This window comes from Scyliorhinus canicula, chromosome 2 (genome assembly GCF_902713615.1).
Source record: "Scyliorhinus canicula chromosome 2, sScyCan1.1, whole genome shotgun sequence".
Classification (NCBI taxonomy): domain Eukaryota; kingdom Metazoa; phylum Chordata; class Chondrichthyes; order Carcharhiniformes; family Scyliorhinidae; genus Scyliorhinus; species Scyliorhinus canicula.
Window position 1 is genome coordinate 124,820,319 of NC_052147.1, and position 23,147 is coordinate 124,843,465.

At 45.8% G+C, this 23,147-nt stretch overlaps 1 long non-coding RNA gene across 1 annotated transcript in view; it reads right to left on the bottom strand.

Annotated features, from left to right (window-relative positions):
• The window catches only part of LOC119962403, a 123,204-nt gene that overhangs the window by 14,166 nt on the left and 85,891 nt on the right, over positions 1-23,147 (bottom strand). Inside the window, exon 2 of the long non-coding RNA XR_005459866.1 lies at positions 8,430-8,465. This is a non-coding gene — a long non-coding RNA (uncharacterized LOC119962403). The remainder of the gene's footprint in view (positions 1-8,429; positions 8,466-23,147) is intronic.

Below are 23,147 nucleotides of genomic sequence, written 5' to 3' on the forward strand. Positions count from 1 at the left end.
GACGGGCATAGAACACCATTGCTGCAGCCGGCAATGCCGCCATGCAGCTATGCACGCCACTGACTACCAACTATGAACTCAGGGCTACAGGTTGTATGGGTCCCCCCCCCCCCCCCCCCCCCGGCCATCTTACTAGGTGCCCTCTGGCCTCAGCTGACCCACCAGCGGGATGGGCACGCTCTAGTGCAACCAGCGCCATCTTGTTGGCTGAAATGGTGTGTGTGGGGATTGTAATGTGTATATATGGGGCTGCAGCTTCTCAGCCTCCCGATGTCAATCATGGACCCGGCGAATCCCCCACCATTTTTCATTGGAATCGATTGTGTTCCACATGGCGCCAGTGCTAGCCCCTCCGCAGTCACTGAATCGGTCCAGGTTCGGCGCCAGTTCCGCTGTCATGAAAGTCCACGAATCGTGCCCTGGTGTCAACATTAAGCCTCAGGAACAGAGAATCCAGCCCATGGTAGATAGAGTTAATGCGACCGTCAATCCACACGAGACGGAGAGTTGAAGTGAACTGTAGCTTCAATCAGCTAGGACTGTGCCTGCCTGCGACTGCTCTGCACTGAGAGCCACCTGCAGGGCAGCAGCTCTATATACTTCCCCTCAAGGGGGCGGAGCCAGGGGCAGAGCCCACAAGGGCACCAACCTGATACAAAGTGGTGTAATACAGTACAATGTATTCCACAAGGTGGAGTCCGCAAGGGCCACAACATAACACAATGCAATACAGTGGTGAATGGCTGTCATAATACATTCACCACAAGAGTATAATGTGGGTAAATGTGAAGTTACCCACTTCGGACAGAGAAACAAACTGGCAGAGTATTGTTAAAACGGTGATAGGTTGAGAAATGATGACATACAAAGGGTCTTGGGTGTGCTGGTCCAACAGTTACTGAAAGCAAGCATGCAGGTATAGCAAACAGTTAGGACCTTGTGTTGACCTTGCTTGCAAGAGGACTTGAGTACAGGAGGAAGGATGGCTTAATGCAGCTGTACAGGGCTTTGGTAAGACCGCACCTGGAATATTGTGTGCAGCTTTCCCCTCCTTATCTAAGAAGGGATGTACCTACCACAGAGAGAGTGCAACGAAGGTTCACCAGATTGATTCCTGGGATGGCAGGGTTGTGGTATGAGGAGAGAGTGGGTCGACTGGGCCGATATTCACTAGAATTTAGAAGAAGGAGAGGAGGATCTCATTGAAACGTTTAGATTTCTGACAGGGTTGGACAGACTGGATGCAGAGATGTTGTTTCCTCTGGTTGGGGGTGGGGGGGAGGAGGGTCTTGAACAAGGGGTCACAGTCTCAGGATACGGCGTAGGCCATTTAGGACTGAGATAAGGAGAAACCTCTTCACTCAGAGGGTGGTGAGCCTGTGAAATTCTCCACCACAGTAGGCTGTGGAGGCCAAGTCACTGTATCTAAGTATCTAAGAAGGAAATAGATAGATTTCTAGACTCTAAGTGTGTCAAGGTGTATGGAGAGAACATTGGAGTGTGGTGTCATGGTAGAGGTTCATATAAAATATCAGAGCAGGCTCGAATGGCTTACTCCCGCCCCAATTTTCTATGTCTGTAGAACCCACGCAGAATGAATACACATGGAACAGTAGGCTGGATGCACCATTACTGATTTATTCTTTATCCACAATAACTCTCCACTCCCCAAAGGGCCTCCATCCTCAACCTACATCGAAGTCGAGGTTTTTATACTACGAGGGCTCCCGTTGTTGAAGGGAACCTCCGAGGTTGTAGAATGATTATGTTTCTATAAGTCTTAGACATCAGAGTGTTCTTGTTTCACCTTTATTAAGCTGGGTTTGAAAAGAAGTGCCTGAAGCACAATACAATCACACGGTGCTGGATCTGGATATCCATCAGGTATTATACTTGTCATCTCCTTGGGATTTGTATTATTAAAAACTAAACATCCAGATCTGACTATTTACATGTTAATGAGTTCTGTCCACATCCCTTGTCCTCCCCTATTGCCACCTTTTCCACATGGCCTCATATAATGCTTTCCCTTTAGTCATTTCCCTTCATGTGTGGATACTTCATTATCTCTTTGCACTGTAATTAAGCCACTTCTTTGGAACTGTCTTCCATTGCTGCATGTATTCTTCCCCTTATCAGACTATCAGACAGTGCTGTCCAAACTCTCAACACCTGGGCAGACAAAAACCTTTTTTCCATGTCACCTCTGGTCCTTTTGCCAATCACCCTAAATCTATGCCCTCTGATATTAATCCTGCTGCTACGAAAATCAGTTTCTCTTTATCCACTCTGTTGAAACACTTGGTGAATTTTTAAAAATTAATTTAGAGTACCCAATTTTTTTCCAAATAAAGGGCAATTTAGCGTGGCCAATCCACCTACCCTGCACATCTTTGGGTTGTGGGGGTGAAACCCACGCAAACACGGGGAGAATGTGCAAACTCCACACGGACAGTGACCCAGAGCCGGGATTGAACCTGGGACCTCAGCGCCGTCGGCCAGCAATGCTAACCCACTGCACCACCATGCTGCCCCACTTGGTGATTTTAACCATCTCTGTCAAATCTCTTACCCTTCTCCTCTCGAAGGTGAAGTGCCCAAGCTTCACTTTGTGGTCTGCCGACAGCTACGCCAACAGCAGCAGCGCCAGCACTCTTCTCAAAACCCCTGCTTCGGCATTAACAATAGGTTGGAACCTCAACTTGGGAATGTATCGAGAAAGCATGGGAAGTTTGCGAGTCTCCCTCATCATGTAATATTTTTATTTCCTTAAATGTCAAGATCAGCACCCTGAAAACACTGAAACAATAAATCAATGTATTATATTTTGGTGATATGCATGCTTGACATATCTTTCCGTATGTCAAGTCTATTGCTTGTGCTCAGGAAAATGTGCAGCAATTTCTGAGAGTCAGGCCCCTAGTGTGTACATTTTTATTTTACAAGCAGATCTAGTTAAAGTCTAATGACTAGGAACAATATGCCTTACATATCCATGACAACCTTTATTGTTAATACATAGCCTGTCAGCCCAAGTGCTGCAGTGCACACATTAATTTTGCATCAGCCTTTCTATTATATCTGCATAAAAATCATCACTTTGCTGCAGATTATTGATCTCTTTTCATTTCCTCTGTGATTGGCACGATTAGGAGACCCTTTTATTCCAAATTCACTGCCGAATACCATGACCTGCACTGCCATTTGTGTTTTTCAGAGAAAATATGCAAAATCAATCAATTATTGAAACTAAACACAAAACAAAAGCTAAGCTGAGATATGTAATCTCAAAAATGGATTGGATGTATGATTTCATTTTAGTAATGCCAGGAAAAGAATCTAATATGTTTGTGAGCTGCTTGAACACAGAAAAACATATTTGGAACTAAAAAGAATTGAGCAACAATTAATTAATAGCATAGTTTCAACTGATTCAATTCAATTGAATTATTATCAAGACCAACTATTTTCATTGATATGAAACTATGGTATCTGGCGAGCCTATCGAATATTTAGCAAAATCTATTGCTTCACTAAATTTCAATTTTGCTTTCCCCTCTATTTTTAGTTGACTTAAGTGAAATATTTTTGCATCTGTATCAATCATAAATTGACTATTCAGTGAAGCCTCCCTTCATCTGCCAACAACTTTCTATATTTCTTCCTCGTTTCATTCAACAAGGGAGATTTTTGCTTGAAATGTTCGAATAGCTGAGAAATAACTGGCTCCAATTCAACTGGTTATATACTTTCTGAAAAATTAGAAATGGATGCTTGTTTTTTTCTTCATTTCTGTGAGGCAAGTGGACCGTACTCTGTTCATTTCCTGCTTGCTATGATTATACATTCCAGCAACACCTCACAGAATGGCTGCTAAGTGCACCAATCATCTTAATATTCAGTTTCTTGATGGCTGCCGCCATCTATTTTAATAAGGTCCATTAAATTGCAGAACCACTCAACATGTTTTAGTGAGGGAGAATTGGAAGCAGAAAGATATGGTGATCACCAAAAATTGAATATATTCTAATTAGAATGAGGATTATGTGGTCTGTTAGTTTATCAGAACCTTCTCATTAGTGTAAACTGACTCCTGCATGCAGTACTGGACATGACACACTTGAAATCCACCTGCTGATTGATAGCTGATATATATTTAAAACATGTGAAATGATTTTAAAGCAGCCCACCTGGCCCATACCAGACAGGTGGACAGTTCAAGCCACCTCTTTGACTTCCCCTCACTGATCTCACTGCATCGTCCCTGAATTACAATTTTGATCTTAACCTTGGAACAGACAAGCCGGACACCCAGCAGGAGGCCAGGTAGGTCCTTCTTAAATCGATTCTGATGATAACATCAAAGCCTGACTTTAATTTTAGCCCGAGGCTTACATCAATAGACCAATCCAGAAGAAACAAGTCCGAAGGGCAAGAAAGTTGAGTTCATTATTTTGTGTTTCCTTCTGAGCAAGGGGAAGCAGAAGTACTCGTCTGGGACATAAGGAAATCCTAGGCCTTCCTTTTTTTAAATAAATTTAGAGTGCCCAATTCATTTTTTCCCATTCAGGGGCAATTTAGTGTGGCCAATCCACCAACCCTGCACATCTTTGGGTTGTGGGGGCGAAACCCACGCAAACACGGGGAGATTGTGGAAACTCCGCATGGACAGTGACCCGGGATTGAACCTGGGACCTCAGCACCGTGAGGCAGCAGCACTAACCACTGAGCCACCATGCTGCCCTATCTTAGGCCTTCCGAAGGTGATGTCCCGGAGGAAAAGAGTAAAAACAATAGGGTTGTGATGGGAGACTTCAACTTCCCCAATATTGACTGGGACTCACTTAGTGCTACGGGCTTAGACGGGGCAGAGTTTGTAAGGAGCATCCAGGAGGACTTCTTAAAACAATATGTAGACAGTCCAACTAGGGAAGGGGCTGTACTGGACCTGGTATTGGGGAATGAGCCGGGCCAGGTGGTAGAAGTTTCAGTAGGGGAGCATTTCGGGAACAGTGACCACAATTCAGTAAGTTTTAAAGTGCTGGTGGACAAGGATAAGAGTGGTCCAAGGGTGAATGTGCTAAATTGGCGGAAGGCTAATTATAACAATATTAGGCGGGAACTGAAGAACCTAGATTGGGGGTGGATGTTTGAGGGTAAATTGACATCTGACATGTGGGAGGCTTTCAAGTGTCAGTTGAAAGGAATTCAGGACCGGCATGTTCCTGTGAGGAAGAAGGATAAATACGGCAAATTTCAGGAACCTTGGATAACGAGAGATATTGTCGGCCACGTCAAAAAGAAAAAGGAGGCATTTGTCAGGGCGAGAAGGCTGGGAACAGACGAAGCCTGTGTGGAATATAAGGAAAGTAGGAAGGAACTTGAGCAAGGAGTCAGGAGGGCTAGAAGGGGTCACAAAATGTTATTGGCAAATAGGGTTAAGGAAAATCCCAAGGCTTTTTACACGTACATAAAAATCAAGAGGGTACCCAGGGAAAGGGTTGGTCCACTGAAGGACAGGGGAGGGAATCGTTGTGAGGAGCCAGAGGAAATGGGCGAGGTACTAAATGAATACTTTGCATCAGGATTCACCAAAGGGAAGGAATTGGTGGATGTTGAGTCTGGAGAAGGGTGTGTCGATAGCCTGGGTCACATTGAGATCCAAAAAGACAAGGTGTTGAGCATCTTGAAAAATATTAAGGTAGATAAGTCCCCAGGGCCGGATGGGATCTAACCCAGAAAACTGAAGGAGGCTAGAGAGAAAATTGCTGATGCCTTGCCAAAAATCTTTCCTCACTGTCTTCAGGTGATGTCCCGGAGGACTGGAGAATAGCCAATGCTGTTCCTTTGTTTAAGAAGGGTAGCAAGGATAATACAGGGAACTACAGGCCGGTGAGCCTTATGTCAGTGGTAGGGAAATTACTGGAGAGAATTCTTCGAGACAGGATCTACTCCCATTTGGAAACAAATGGACATATTAGTGAGAGGCAGCATGGTTTTGTGAAGAGGTGGTCGTGTCTCACTAACTTGATAGAGTTTTTCGAAGAGGTCACAAAGATGATTGATGCAGGTAGGGCAGTGGATATTGACTTCAGTAAGACCTTTGACCAGGTCCCTCATGGTAGACTGGTACAAAAGGTGAAGTCACACGGGATCAGGGGTGAACTGGCAATATGGATACAGAACTGGCTAGGTCATAGAAGGCAGAGTAGCAATGGAAGGGTGCTTTTCTAATTGGAGGGCTGTGACTAATGGTGTTCCGCAGGGATCAGTGCTGGGACCTTTGCTGTTCGTAGTATATATATATAAATGATTTGGAGGAAAATGTAACTGGTCTGATTAGTAAGTTTGCAGACGACACAAAGGTTGGTTGAATTGCAGATAGCGATGAGGACTGTCAGAGGATACAGCAGGATTTAGATTGCTTGGAGACTTGGGCAGAGAGATGGCAGATGGAGCTTAATCCGGACAAATGTGAGGTAATGCATTTTGGAAGGTCTAATGCAGGTAGGGAATGTACAGTGAATGGTAGAACTCTAAAGAGTATTGACAGTCAGAGAGATATCGGTGTACAGGTCCACAGGTCACTGAAAGGGGCAACACAGGTGGAGAAGGTAGTCAAGAAGGCGTACGGCATGCTTGCCTTCATTGGCCGGGGCATTGAGTATAAGAATTGGCAAGTCATGTTGCAGCTGTATAGAACCTTAGTTAGGCCACACTTGGAGTATAGTGTTCAATTCTGGTCGCCACACTACCAGAAGGATGTGGAGGCTTTAGAGAGGGTGCAGAAGAGATTTACCAGGATGTTGCCTGGTATGGAGGGCATTAGCTATGAGGAGCGGTTGAAAAACCTTGGTTTGTTCTCACTGGAACGACGGAGGTTGAGGGACGATCTGATCAAGGTCTACAAAATTATGAGGGGCATAGACAGAGTGGATAGTCAGAGGCTTTTCCCCAGGGTAAAGGGGTCAATTACTAGGGGGCATAGGTTTAAGGTACGAGGGGCAAAGTTTAAAGTAGATGTACGAGGCAAGTTTTTTACACAGAGGGTAGTGGGTGCCTGGAACTCGCTGCCGGAGGAGGTGGTGGAAGCTGGGGCAATAGTGACTTTTAAGGGGAATCTTGACAAATACATGAATAGGATGCAAATAGAGGGATACGGACCCCGGAAATTTCGAAGATTTTAGTTTATACGGGCTGCATGGTCGGCGCAGGCTTGGAGGGCCGAAGGGCCTGTTCCTTTTTTTAAAAACGCATTTTATTCAAACTAGTATCAAAGTAGGTTACAGCAAATAATACCCCGGGAAACATTCTTTCCAACAATCAACTATACAGGTTGTACAGATTTTTCTCGTTTTTCACCCCCCCTGCCATTGTCCACTCCCCCACCCCCTTGCGACAAACAGCTCCTCAAACACGATCACAAACATCTCCCACCTTTTCTCAAACTCCCCTGCTGATCCCCTTAACTGATACTTTATCTTCTCTAACCATAGGAAGTCATACAGGTCACCCAACCGGTGGCAATGCCGACCGCCGCTCCAGCAAAATTCGTCGCCGTGCAATCAGAGAAGCGAAGGCCAAGACATCGGCCTTCCTCCTCTCCATGAGCTCCGGCTTCTCTGAAATGCCAAATATCGCCACCAAAGGGTCCGGGTCCACTTCCTCCTCTACTACCCTGGCTAAGACCGCGAAAACTCCTGCCCAGAAGCTTCCCAATCTTTCATAACCCCAAAACATGTATGCATGATTCGCTGGTCCCCGCCCACACCTCTCACACTCTTCTGCTACCCCCTGAAAGAACCCACTCATTCCCGCCCAAGTCATATGCACCCTGTGCACCACCTTAAACTGTATCAGGCTCATCCTTGCACACGAGGAGGTCCCGTTTACCCTTCGCAGTTCCTCACTCTATACTCCCCAATTGATCTCCATTCCCAACTCCGCTTCCCATTTCTCCTTGATCTTCACCACCCGCTCGCCTCCCTGCATCCCCAGCCACTTATATATATCCCCAATTCTTCCCTCCCCTTCCATATCCGGAACAGCAGTCACTCCAGCAGGGTGTATCCCGGCAATCTAGGGAACCCCTTCCAGACCTTTCGTGCAAAGTCTCTAACCTGTAGATAACTGAACTCACTACGCTTCTACCCTCTCCCTTAGCTCCTCCAGACTGGCGAACCCTTCCTCCAAATACAAATCCCTCACCTTGACCAGCCCCACTTCCCTCCACCTCCTGTATACACTATCCACCCCCCCCCCCCTCCCCTCCCGGCCGGGTCAAACCCATGATTCTTGCACAGCGCGTTAGCATTGACTCTCACACAGTGGCGTTAGCATCGATATCCCTCAAAGGGTCTGTTCCTGTGCTGTACTTTTCTTTGTTCTTTGTTCTTAGATTGGGTTTCCCTTCAGCTCTCCTGACTTACCCTTCGGCTCTCCTGACGACAATGCCCTTCCGACACCTGTGTGACATAATGTGAATTTATATAACTAGAAAAAAGACAATACATACACAATAAGAAGCCAAAGTGTGCAGATACAGGTAAAATACAACATACTGTGTCTGAGTAAAATTCAATGCAATGTGCTGAATATTAATCCTCTACTTCATTTTTATTAGCTGATTATTTATGTTCATGTAAGAAAGGAAAGTTTTATTCCCAAAATTCAAATGCAACTACGATCAGAATTAATCCATAACCTTATACCCACATACATTTTGAGTATTTGATGTTGCCTATGAAGCTTGAGCGAGGAAATTTGCCACATTCTGATAACCATGAGAATCAAAATTTCAATGGAGTTTGGTGGTCTTCATTCACCAGTTGGATCCTCCATCTGCCTCTTACAAGGCCATTTGCAGCAAGGCGGATGAACCCAATGGCCAAGTCCATCTACACCAGAAATTTCTGCTCCTTTGACTTGGTGAAACCCAGTATATCAGTTGCGAGTGATATATCCAGTGAGGTTAGGCTCTACTTGAACAGATGTGGGTGCCACCAGTGTCGACTAGCCACTGAACATAATGGTTTCCTGACTATTTAAAAAAAAATGGTAGATAGATTATCAAAAACAGAAGTCTGAGGAGGCCATATGGCCAGCATTGGAGATGGGGGCTTGAGCAATCACTCCAAATATAGTCAACTACCTGAATTTGTGGCTGCCATGGACAAGTAGAGATATGTTAAAGAGGCACTTAGCTCCATTGTTATGAAGTAGCTTCCCATTGATGGTATAACCTCTGACAGTGTTGCAGGGCACCAGTGGACACAATCTTGATGCAATACCAGTAAGGCTTCACACACTATTTCCTCCACCTGTTAAATTCTGTCTCAGGACATTTGAAAATCAAACATTAACTTCCAGAACTCGCAACCAGCTATGCGTAACATACAATCTGGAGATCCCAGTAGCAGTTGTCTAATTTACAAGCACAACTGGCACTTTGCTTGGAATGATTGTCATTGGATGGAAGTTCAAACATACAACCAACCATCATTCACTAACTCAATTGTTGGAACACTGATGTCGCCATTAAAATACCAAGTGCAAAACCTTTCCAACGCTATGTTACCAAATTTATGAGATTGCATTCCTGATTTCAATTATCTCTAAATAATACCCCTCAGTTCTGCCATCCAAATAAATACATTTATCCGTTGCCTTTCATTATGTTAGGATGTCCCAAAGTGTTTTACAGCCACTAAAATACTTTTGAAGTATAGTCACTGATGTAATCTAATGAACAAATAACAAAATATTCAAACAGGGGAAACCGGCTGAATACTGGTTATTTACTGCACTCCATGTACTGTTAGTATCATACTGGCAGGTCTGTGTTTTCAATGTTTATCGTCAATGAAACATTTTTTAAGTTCAACATAATTGCTGATTAGCGATGGATTGCTGCATAACAATCAATCATTTTGGATATTAGCTACTAATTATCTGAGATTTAAAAAGATTCTCTGTGGCTCAAATTAACAGCCGATAATATCAAACTGCATTAAAAATATAGCCTGCCCAGTTCCAGAATGCATATTCATTCCATCTCTATATGCAGTCGCACTTAAGACGAGGCAAAGGAAGTACTGAGGTGGCAGGCAAAATATAATTAAGGTTTTAGCTGTGCATTCAGCAGACCACCTTCCCAGTAAGCTTTGCTCATATTGCAGTGACTTACCCTAAGGAGTGCTTGGAATATAAATGTGGTTCTGTTATTACTTTCAGCCTGCTACAAATATCTGAGGCACTTAATTAAGTGGTTTAGTAATGTACAAATGCTCAGCTCTGCTCTTCACACCTAACACAATGAAGTACTTATATTCTATGTGCAATCAGAAAAGTAATAATTCATGGGATAATTATTATTTATACCTTCTTTCAGTTTTTTTTACAACAGACACATCAATTCTTCTCATGGATTTTGACACTGAAACCCAGTTAAATATGTATCATAGTACATCAGGATTTAATACTGAGCTGTAAAATTCTTTGTGTGGATGTGAAATTGAACTAAATGTACAGGTCTAATGAATAACATTTCATAAAAAGATGAATTTAAATTCTGTATTTTAACAGGGTGAGTTCAAAAACCATGAAAAGCAGAGTGACATTTTGTCATTTGGTGACACAGATTCTACAAAATATTAAGCTGAATATGATAGCTAAATTAATTTGAAATTTATATTTCAAAAAGGCCCTCTTATATTTTACATTTTTTCTTACATTGATTTGAGAAACGCGATTTATTATAAAATTTATGCTGAGGATATCTAATTTAATGTTTTGTACAGTGAAATATAACAATTTGTTATGATCATGGCTATATAATGAAGTTGTAGGCAAATATTCAGTTCAGATTGTACAATCTAAAATACATTGGGCATGACCCGCATGTTTAGTATTTTATCTGTTATCATTTCAGAGTGTGCAGTTTAATTAACATTGTTATGGATAGAATTGCTCATTTAAGGATGCTACCCTGATATCAATAAATAGAAGCAATGTGTTCTTTCAAATCTACTTATTCAATCTCTCTGTAGTGCACATTAGTTGCTACAATAAAGAATCTATTTGTTCAAAAAGCAGATGGAGCATTCATCTTAGGAAAAGTGATGGGAGAGCTCTTCATTGAGAATAGAATTTATGCAATGAATACTTAAGCCAAAGTACTCTCTAGCTAACTACAGAGTCTGAAATACCTCGGGTAGATGATTGGTGAAATGTTTGACAAAGGCACGGTGATGCTGTCATAAGGCTGATGTCAAAGCAATGGGAGAGTATTTCTTTGTATTTATTGTACAAAAAAGCCCGATATCAAAATTGAGTGCAATTTAGAATTGGCTCATAAAGATTCTACTTAATTTGGTGACATTATTGTTGGATCTCTATGAAGGCAAAGGGGAAAACATTGGATAAGGCCCAAACATAGATACGGGTCCTGCAATGCACAGTTAACCCAATCCATTCATCATGATGCAGACAACATGAAAGCTTTGTGCTGTTGGTTCGTTATAATGACAGTAACATGCAGCCCAGTGCTAAATATGCTGTTGAATGGCTGTGTACTTCCCACAGGAAGCTCAGGCAAGACTAGCACCACTTAAAGCCAGCCTGTGCTCTCAGAGGAGAGGTGCATTCTCGCTGAAGCAGGTGCTGGAAGTGGCTGGGAAAGTATTCCTGAGCTGAAAGAACAGTGGGAATGGTGCAACTGGGTGGAAGGCATGCAAAATATTCTCATGTGCAGCATTGTATGTGTTATAATAAGAGGTGGACAAAAGGACATCCTTTCATTGGGGCGCAGGAGGCCCTCCAGACAGACACTGAGAAGGCAATGTTTGCAATCTCACCCCAAGAATCTGGATGCAAAATCGGAAGAAGGTCATGCGGCGTTCCAGAGCTTGGTGGCCAAACAGCTTGGCAACAAGATTAAGTGCAGGTACAACATAGTGAACAGCTTTAGATCATGTTACATGGCATGAGACATTCCTTAATGTTCTGTGGTGACCGCACAGAAACGTTTTGAAGGCACTGACTGGGACAGTGCTCAAATGAAGAGCTGGTAAGCAGATTAATCCCTCGAAGTGAGATTGTAGCACACAGCCTATCAGTTTAGTGAGTCAGACAGTGGGTTGAGTGGACCTGTCCCAGTTCCCAGGGATGGAGAGTCTAACAAAACAAAAAAACTGAATGTGATTGACTGGCTGCGTTGGGTCCCAAAGGCAACGTGATGCGGCGTGGCAGTAGATGCCAGGATCTACCAGGATCTACCAGGCTTGCAATTCCTCGCAAGATTTAATGCGACTTCGCAAGACTTCACGATGTGAATCCGGCAAATTGTGGACGGGATCACTTTTTAGTTCATTAACTAGTCTCACTCTGATATGTATTTCTACGATACTCCTGTGCCTCACAGATCTTATGTGAATGCCATTCAGTGCTGGTTTCCACAAACGGGGACATGATGGAATGACACTTGTGAGGGTCTCTCAGGGGATTGAAAGTTCCCAGATGCCTGCCCTCGGGGCAGGGTGGCACCCTGACATTGCTGGTACCTGCTGGATTCCTTGGCAGTGTCACCCTGGATCGTACCCTGGATCCAGGGTACCCTACGTGAGTGTGGTGGTGGGCCCGAGCACCCCTTTATAGGTCAGTTGGGATTCAGGGGCTGTGGTTATGTCCGGGGTACAAGAGATCGGGCTGCCATTTAAAAATGGCGTCCCTATTTCCTGCACTGAGAAAGTCTGGTGAACGGAAATCCTCTGCAGAAAGCGGGACTAGGTGTGGTCTCAGCTGTGCGTTCCCCTCTGATGCCCCCAATCTACCCAAATGGCTGTTTGATAATGTGCTGTTTCCCAGCGCTCTGAGGGCCAGAAAACACTCGGCTGATCGTGTGCATTACGGGGCTCTGTTCCAATTCAGGTAGATCATGCCCTACAAGGCAACATCATAGAAATTGGGCCAGATAGGGTTTCAAAACTAGTGGTCTGGATTCTCCGAGCCTGTGCCGCGTCAGAGAATCGCCAAGGAGGCGCGAGAATGCCGCCATGCCGCCATGCCGCTCCGACGCTGAACCGTCGATTCTCCGGTGACCGGAGAATCGGCGGCAATCATGCCCACGTGGTTGCCGCGGCGCTGGTCGGGGGCCTTTGAAAGCGGCCCCCACGCGGGGGGAATCCGACCCTGTGGGGGGGCGTCCCCCGGTGGCCTGGCCCACGATCGGGGTCCACTGATCTACGGGCGGGCTTGTTCCATGGGGGGACTTCTTTCCTCCGCACCGGGCCCCTGTAGGGCTCTGCCATATTGCCCGGGGGCTAGCGCGAAGAGAACCCCTGCGCATGCAAGGAAATATCCAGGCCGGTCTGCGCATGCGCGGAAATATGCCGGCCGTTCTGCGCATGCGCGAGATCATGCTGGCCATTCCGCGCTTGCGTGAACTCGCGCCGGCCCTTTGGCGCCGGCTGGAGTGGCGCCAACCCCTCCGCCATCCACCTAGCCCTTGGAAATTCAGAGAATTCCTCACTTTCGGGAGCTGTTGATGCCGGAGTGGTTGGCGCCAGTTTTCCCATCGGCGTGGAATCTTAGTACCCCAGAAGGGAGAATCCCGCCCACGATGTTCACAACTGAATGTGGACCCAGTTCATTCTATTTGCAATGTAAGAGAAGGTTTTCCAGAATATTTATGATGTGGACCATCTTTTGTGCAGTGGCAGAAATGACTTTGAAGAAAATGTTAGTAATCAAATTAGGAAGAAATTTAAAATCAAGTCAAGCGTCTGTGGCTTTCAAATATGTGGGTTTGGAGCTTAAGCTGGGTGAGTCAGATGTAATTTGACAGGGCGCCAGGCTGGAATTTTGTCCATGCCGGGGATCAATCTAAGGAGTGCCCTGCGGGTGTGAGGTGGGGTGCGGGAGGGGGGGGGGGGGGGGCCTGAGGACCCCCTTATAGATGAGTTCCAGATTTGGTGGGGTTCAGGGGTTACGTCTGGGGGTCGGGAACAATTTAATACAAAACCTATAAAAACACATAATAACAATTAAACAGTAAGAGTCCCCTCCCCCAACCCCCCTATTCCCTTACAACAGTAAAACATAGTTCCTAAGATCCCCCCCCCCCCCACCCACCCACCCTGTCCCTCCCTTTTAACAGATAACAGTGACCAGCTCTTTAAAGTACAATATAAACAGCTGCCACCTGTTGTCCACTAACCCTTTCAGGCTAAACGTAACCTTCTCAAAATGTAAAAACTCTATCAAGTCACCCAGCCACGCTGAGGCGCATGAGGATCTGCCTCCTTGTCACCAGTGAGGTAATGGCCAGGAGGTTTCCCTCCGCTCCTGTCCGGAGTTCTGGCACAGCCCAAACACTCAAAAATTGCCACCAATGGGCAAAGCTCCAACCCAATGTTCAGGATTGCCGATATAGTCTCGAAAAAGGACCTCCAGAAGTCTGGCAGCTTTGAGCACGACCAAAACAAGTGTGCACATCGCACCAGGTCCCCGCAAACAGCAATCGCATCTATTATCACCCCTTCAAAGAAATCAACTCATTCTAACCTCCGTAAAGTGTGCTCGGAGCACTACTTTCAGCTGGGTGAGACTCAGCCTTGCACAGGACAAGGTTGTGTTCATGCTCCTCAGCGCCTCACTCCAAACCTCCTCCTCCAAGGTCAGGCCCAGCTCCTCTGTCCACTTTGCCTTCACACCCTCAACAGAGCCCATCTCCTCCCCCATCATCCGCTGGTATATACCCGACGTGCTGGCCATCTCTGAACCAGAGCAGAATAAGATCCTTTTGAGCAAGGTGGAAGGCTGTTTCATCGGAAAAGCTGAAAAGTACTTTTTGACCCAACTGTGCATCTGGAGATACCTGAACCCATCAGTGTCTGTAAGCCCAGATTTTTCTTCCAGTTCCCTTAAGCTAGAAACCGACCTTCTAAAAATAAGTCTCCCACTTTCTCTAAACCTTATCTTTCCATTCCCTAAATTTCACATTCGACCTCGCAGGTTAGAATAACTGATTCGCAGAGATAGGGGTCAGCCTCGAGGCAGCCCTTAAATTAAAATGTTGGCGGAGTTGCCTTCAAATTTTTAACATGGTAAGTTAGACGAGTGTTTCTTTGGTACCGCCAGTAATGGAGCTGTTACCAATGCCGTTAGGCTTGCTTCCCTCACAGACTTTGCTTTCACCCAAATCCAAACCTTATCCGATCTCCGAAACACTCGAGCACCTTTTCAGTATTAGCTGCCCAATAATAGTATTGAAAGTTTGGCAAGGCCAAGCCCCCTAATTGTCTCTCCCTCTGGAGCAATGTCCTACTGATCCTTGGGCTCTTACCCATCCAAATAAACCGAGTCACCAGATGGTCAATCTCTTCAAAAAAAAACCTTGGGTAAGAATATTGAAAGGCACTGAATTCAAAATTAAGATCTCGGCAAGTTGTTTCTTTTAAATGACGGCGCTCGGCCTGTCAAGAATAATGGGTGACCATCACAATCACATCTTTGCAAGTCTGCACTGACCTTTGCCACCAGATTCTTATAATTCAACCTCCGGAGTTTCCCTCAGCTCCTTACTATCTGGACACCCAAACACCGAAAATTACTTCCAGCTAGCCGGTACTGCACTTCCCTAAACCTCTCCCCCGCCTCTCTGCCTCGGCACCCAAACCAGAAATATTCACTCCTTCCTATATGGATCCTGTAGTCAGAAAAGGCCCCAAAAAGCTGCAAGATCCCCATAATGTTACGCATTGATGCCTTCGGATCCCTCACATATAATAGTAAGTCGTCGGCGTACAGTAAGACCCTGCGTTCCACCCTCCTCTATCTATTCCTCCCCATGCATTTGAGAACCTCAGGGCCTTGGCTGGTGGCTTTATTGCTAGTGCAAACAGCAAAGGGGACATCGGACTTCCTTGCCTGGTACCCCAGTAAAGGTGAAAGCATGGCGGCACAGTGGTTAGCACTGCTGCCTCGCAGTACCAGGGTCACAAGTTTGATTCTGATCTTGGGTAATTATCTGTGTGGAGTTTGTACATTCTCCCTGTGTCTGTGTGGGTTTCCTCTGGGTGCTTCAGTTTCATCCCACAGCCCAAAGATGTGCAGGTTAGGCGGATTGGCCATGCTAAATTGTCCCTTCGGGTGGGGTTGGAGCAACAGAACGGGGTATTGGAGGGATTTTCAAAGGGTCAGTGCAGACTCGATGGGCCGAACGGTCTCCTTCTGCACTGTAGTGATTCTATGAAAGGGTCACTTTGTTAGTGCAAACATTGGCAAATGGGCCATATAAAACAGCAGCACCCACGTTACAATGCCCAGTCTAAATCCAAGTTATTCTAATATCGCAACCAGATAATTCCACTCTACAGTCGCATGCCTTCTCTGTGTCGAGTGAGATTATGATCTCTGTAACCCGACCCTCCCCGGAGCAAGCACCACTTTCAACAGTTGTCTCACATTCGCTGTCAACCTCCACCCCTTAACGAAACCCGGTTGGTCTTTCCCCATCGCCTCTGGCAGGCAAGGTTCCTGTCTTAATGCCAGCACTTTTGCTCACAGCTTCGTGTCCACATTTAACAGGGAGATTAGACGATATGACCACAGTCTAAAAGGTCCTTGTCTTTTTTCAAAAGTAGGGAAATCGAAGCCTGCCTCAAGGTCTGTGACAGAGTGCCTTTCTCCAAGGAGTCCCTAAACATCCCTAACAATATAGGGCCTAATAGGTCTATGAATTTTTTATTAAAGTCCATCAGCAACCCATAAGGTCCCGGTGCCTTCTCCGACTGCATCATTTTCATCACCTACTTGATCTCATCCAACTCTAGTTGAATGGAGGTTCAAATTCCTCTCATAATTCCTCCTCCAATTTGGGAAACTCCAACTCACCCAGGAATTCCACCATATCTTTCCCATCTCGGGGAGGGTCTGACCCGTATACATTTTGCTAAAAGGTCTTAAATACCTCATTTACCTTCTCCTGATCTGAGAGCAGCCCCCATCTTGTGTCCTAATCTGGGCAATCTCCCTCTCAGCCTCCTGTTTCCTCAGTTGATACGCCAGGAGCCAACTTTCTTTCTCCCCATATTCGTAAATAGCCCTTTAGCTCACTTCAGCTGTCACACCGCCCTATCTGTAGCGATCAGATCATACTGCGTTTGCAGATTTCTCCTCTCCGCTAATAGTCCTTGGGAATTGGTGTCCGCATACTTACAATCTACCTCTGTAATATCGTCTACTAGTTTTTCATGCTCCCTCTTTGCCTCCAACTCTGCGTGGGTAATAATGTCTCCTCTAATTACAGCCTTCAGTGCTTTCCATAGTGTCGAGGGAGAGACCTCCCCATTGTCATTGTCAAAATATAATCCTGGATAGTCGCTGAGATCCTTGCACAGAACCCAATGTCCGTTAGCAGACCAACATCCATCTGTAACACCTTACAATGCCCTTTATCTACCCCAAACTCAAGGTCCATCCAACGTGGGGCAGCGTCAGAAATGACCACTACTGAGTACTCAGATTTCTTCACCCCTGCCACTAGCGCCCAGTTTATGACAAAATAGTCAATCCTGGAAATAGCATTGTTTACTGAGGAGAAGAACGAGAACTCTTTTTCCATGGGTGACCAAACTGCCAAGGGTCTGTACCTCCCGCTTCTTTCATAAAGATCGGGAGCAACTTTGCAAAACAATTAAAGTGGTAGGGGCGCAGGGGGAGAAATTGAAAAATGGGGAACATAGAACATAAAACATTACAGCGCAGTACAGGCCCTTCGGCCCGATGTTGCACCGTCTGTGAAACCCTTCTAAAGTCCCTCTACATTATTCCCTTATCGTCCATATGCTTATCCAATGACCATTTGAATGCGTTTAGTGTTGGCGAGTCCACTACTGTTGCAGGCAGGGCATTCCACGCCCTTACTACTCTCTGAGTAAAGAACTTACCTCTGACATCTGTCCTATATCTATCTCCCCTCAATTTAAAGCTATGTCCCCTCGTGCTGGACATCAACATCCGAGGAAAAAGGCTCTCAATGTCCACCCTATCTAATCCTCTGATCATCTTGTTTGCCTCAATTAAGTCCCCTCTTAACCTTCTTCTCTCTGACGAAAACAGCCTCAAGTCCTTCAGCCTTTCCTCATATGATCTTCCCTCCATACCAGGCAACATCCTTGTAAATCTCCTCTGTACCCTTTCCAATGCTTCCACATCCTTCCTATAATGTGGCGACCAGAACTGCACGCAATACTCCAAATGCGGCCGCACCAGAGTTTTGCACAACTGCAACATGACCTCATGGCTCTGAAACTCAATTCCTCTACCAATAAAAGCTAACACACCGTACGCCTTCTTAACAACCCTCTCAATCTGGGTGGCAACTTTATGGACATGGACACCGAGATCTCTCTGCTCGTCCACACTACCAAGAATCTTACCATTAGCCCAGTACTCTGCCTTCCTGTTATTCCTTCCAAAATGAATCACCTCACACTTTTCTGCATTAAACTCCATTTGCCACCTGTCAGCCCAGCTCTGCAGCTTATCTATGACCCTCTGTAACTTGTAACATCCTTCTGCACTGTCCACAACTCCACCGACTTTAGTGTCATCTGCAAATTTACTCACCCATCCTTCTACGCCCTCCTCCAGGTCATTTATAAAAATGACAAACAGCAACAGCCCCAAAACAGATCCTTGTGGCACACCACTAGTAACTGGACACCATTCAGAGCATTTCCCATCAACCACCACTCTTTGTCTTCTATCAGCTAGCCAATTTCTGATCCAAACAGCTAAATCCATATACGCCATATCAACTGCTTTACCCTCATCCACCTGTTTGGTCACCTTCTCGAAGAACTCAATGAGGTTTGTGAGGCACGACCTACCCTTCACAAAACCATGTTGACCATCCCTAATCAAATTATTCCTTTCCAGATGATTATACATCCTATCTCTTATAAACCTTTCCAAGACTTTTCCCACAACAGAAGTAAGGCTCACTGGTCTATAGTTACCGGGGTTATCTCTACCCGCCTTCTTGTACAAGGGGACAACATTTGCTATCCTGTAGTCCTCTGGCACTATTCCTGTAGACAAAGATGACTTAAAGATAAAAGCCAAAGGCTCAGCAATCTCCTCCCTAGCTTCCCAGAGAATCCTAGGATAAATCCCATCCGGCCCAGGGGACTTATATATTTTCACACTTTCCAGAATCGCTAACACCTCCTCCTTATGAACCTCAAGCCCTTCTAGTCTAGTAGCCTGTATCTCAGTATCTCAGTATTCTCCTCGACAACTTTGTCTTTTTCCTGTGTGAATACTGATGAAAATACTCATTTAGCACCTCCTATTTCCTCGGACTCTACGCACAACTTCCCACTACTGTCCTTGACTGGCCCTACTCTTACCTTAATCATTCTTTTATTCCTGACATACCTATAGAAAGCTTTAGGGTTATGCTTGATCCTATCTGCCAAAGACTTCTCATGTCCTCGCTTGGCTCTTCTTAGCTCTCTCTTTAGAGCCTTCCTAGCTAACTTGTAACTCTCAAGCGACCCAACTGAACCATCACGTCTCATCTTCACATAAGCCTCCTTCTTCCTCTTGACAAGTGTTTCAACTGCTTTAGTAACCCATGGTTCCCTCACTCGACCACTTCCTCCCTATCTAACAGGTACATACTTATCAAGGACACACAGTAGCTGTTCCTTGAACATGCTCCACATTTCCATTGTGTCCATCCCCTGCAGTTTTCCTCTCCAGGCGAGGCATCCTCAGTCTTGCCTCATCGCATCATAATTCCATTTCCCCCAGCAATAACTCTTGCCCTGCGGTTTATACCTATCCCTTTCCATCGCTAAAGTAAACGTAATCGAATTGTGGTCACTATCACCAAAATGCTCACCTACCTCCAAATCTAACACCTGTCCTGGTTCATTACCTAGTACCAAATCCAATATGGCCTCGCCTCTTGTTGGCCTATCTACATACTGCATCAGGAAACCCTCCTGCACACATTGGACAAAAACGGATCCACCTAAAGTACACGAACTATAGTGTTTCCAGTCAATATTTGGAAAGTTAAAGTCCCCCATAACAACTACCCTGTTATTTTCGCTCCTATCCAGAATCATCTTTGCAATCCTTTCCTCTACATCTCTGGAACTTTTCGGAGGCCTATAGAAAAGCCCTAACAGGGTGACCTCTCCTTTCCTGTTTCTTAACTCAGCCCATACTACCTCAGTATTCGAGTCCTCATCAAATGTCCTCTCAGCCACCGTAATACTGTCCTTGACTAACAATGCCACCCCTCCCCCTCTCTTACCACCTTCCCTGAACTTACTGAAATATCTAAACCCCGGCACCTGCAACAACCATTCCTCGCCCTGCTCTATCCATGTCTCCGAAATGGCCACAACATCAAAGTCCCAGGTACTACCCCATGCCGCAAGCTCACCCACCTTATTCTGGATGCTCCTGGCATTGAAGTAGACGCACTTTAGACCACCTTCCTTCCTGCCGGTACACTCCTGCAACTTTGAAACCTTACTCATGACCTCACTACTCTCAGCTTCTTGTGTACTGGAGCTACAATTCAGGCTCCCAATCTCCTGCTGAACTAGTTTAAACCTTCCTGAAGAGCATTAGCAAACCTCCCCCCGAGGATATTAGTACCCCTCTGGTCCAGGTGTAGACCATCCCATTTGTAGAGGTCCCACCTACCCCAGAATGAGCCCCAATTGTCCAGGAATCTGAAACCCTCCCTCCTGCACCATCCCTGCAGCCACGTGTTCAACTGCTCTCTCTCCCTATTCCTCGACTCGCTAGCACGTGGCACGGGTAACAACCCAGAGATAATAACTCTGTTTGTTCTAGCTCTAAGTTTCCACCCTAGCTCCCTGAATTCCTGCCACACATCCCTATACCTTTTCCTACCTATATCGTTGGCACCTATGTGGACCATGACTTGGGGCTGCTCCCCATCCCCCTTAAGGATCCCGAAAACACGATCTGAGACATCGGGGACCCTGGCACCTGGGAGGCAACACACCAACCGCAAGTCTCTCTCGTTCCCACAGAATCTCCTATCTATCCCCCTAACTATGGAGTCTCCAATGACTAATGTTCTACTCCTTTCCTCCCTTCCCTTCTGAGCAACAGGGACAGACTCTGTGCCAGAGACCTGTACCCCATGGCTGACCCTGGTAAGTCCCCCCCCCCTCAACAGTATCCAAAGCGGTATACCTGTTACTAAGGGGAACGACCACAGGGGATCCCTGTACTGACTGCTTCCCCCCAGCCCCTCTCACCGTCACCCATCTATCTTTATTCTTTGGCGTAACTACCTCCATGAAGCTTCTTTCTCTGACCCCCTCTGCCTCCCGAATGATCCGAAGTTCATCCAGCTCCAGCTCCAGTTCCCTAACACGGTTTTTGAGGAGCTGGAGTTGGGTGCACTTCCCACAGATGAAATCAGCAGGGACACTGATGGCGTCCCTCACCTCAAACATTCTGCAGGAGGAGCATTGTACTGCCTTCCCTGACATCACCTCTAGATTAAAAAAAACAAGAAAAAGAAAGGAAGAACTTACCTGATATTCCCTCAAACCCTGCTCCCGCTGAAAGGTAAGCAAATTTAAAGGCACTCACTCACCTTCACGACAGGCCACTGCTCCCGCTTCCCAACGACCGTGTTTTTTTTTTGGTTAGAGGAGGAGGTAGGGGGGGAAACACTGAGGAAGTGTTTCGGGTTTGACTGTCACTTGACAACAGCTCCTCCACAAACCACCTTCATTAGGCTGACCGCACTGCACGTATGCAAATTTCCCTTATCCCAGCACGAAGAGAGACTTGTGTCCTTGGAGGCTGAATTGGCAATCCCCCCTTCCCCCCGGCTTCCTAGTAACTACTAAGAAGGAAAATCTTTTTTAAAAAACGGAATAGAGGAAATGACTCCATGCAAACACCTGCACCATTAACCCAATTCTACACCTTGACAACTTTGCCACATCCCTTGGGGCCAGGGATCTTGGCCATGAACGATCTACCCTTGGATCCAGCGCACAATTCATGTTTCCTCCCATAACACGTTGATTATTGTCTTGATCCTTGCCAGCAGCCATTTTATGAACATTGTATAATCTCAATTCGGGGCATAAACATTTACCAACACTACCAGTATCCCTTCTAAAACATATCGTACTACAACATACCACTCCCCCACATCTACTAATACCTTCCCCGAATGAAACCGGACCCAACCCTTTGATTAATAAGGCTGGCCACTCCCCTGGGCCCTGCTGTCAAATCCCAAAAGGAAACCTTGGCTCACCGAAGCCTCCCGAAAACACACTTGATCTGATTCACGCTTGTGGGTCTCCTGAAGGAATGTCACATTGGCTTCCAAGCTCTTTAAATGAGCAAAATCCCATGTACTTTGGACTGGGCCTCCAGACCCCATACATTTCAGGTGACCATTCTTACCTGCCCCAAGCATGTTTCTCCCCCCGGTCCTCTGTCCCACCCATAATAAACAAAGGCCTTAAACTAAGGAAAGATACTCCCAACCCCGGCTTCCCAGCAACTTAAAAAAAAAACAGAACAGAGGAAATGACGCTATCCAAACACCTCCACCATTAACCCAATTCTACACCTTGACAGCATGAATATGAACAATAAAAGCAGTAAAATATTAACATCCCAACTGCTCAACTGCCTGCCCACATCCCTCAAGCATGTCTAGACGGTGATCTTTGACAGAATCCTCCGTATGCTTGGGAGTTTCAAAATAGAAATCTTTTGAATCAAATGTAACGCTTCATTTCGCTGCATACACAACCCCAAATCGCACTGTTCGATTAAACAGGACGATCGTCACCTTATTGAAGGCCAGCCATCATTTCACCAGATCCATGCCAATGTCCTGGTTAATCCTTACCGTGTTGCCTTCCCAGTTGATGTTCCATGCTTTCTTGGCCCATTCCAGGACCCGCTTCTTTGAAAACTGTGAAACCGAATGATCACCGCTCACGGTAGCTCTTTCAGTTGCGGTGTCTGCCTCAAGACTCTGTGTGCCCTGTCCAGCTCCGACGCAGAAAATATCTCATTGGCGCTCATCAGCCGTGAAGTATCTGGTCAGC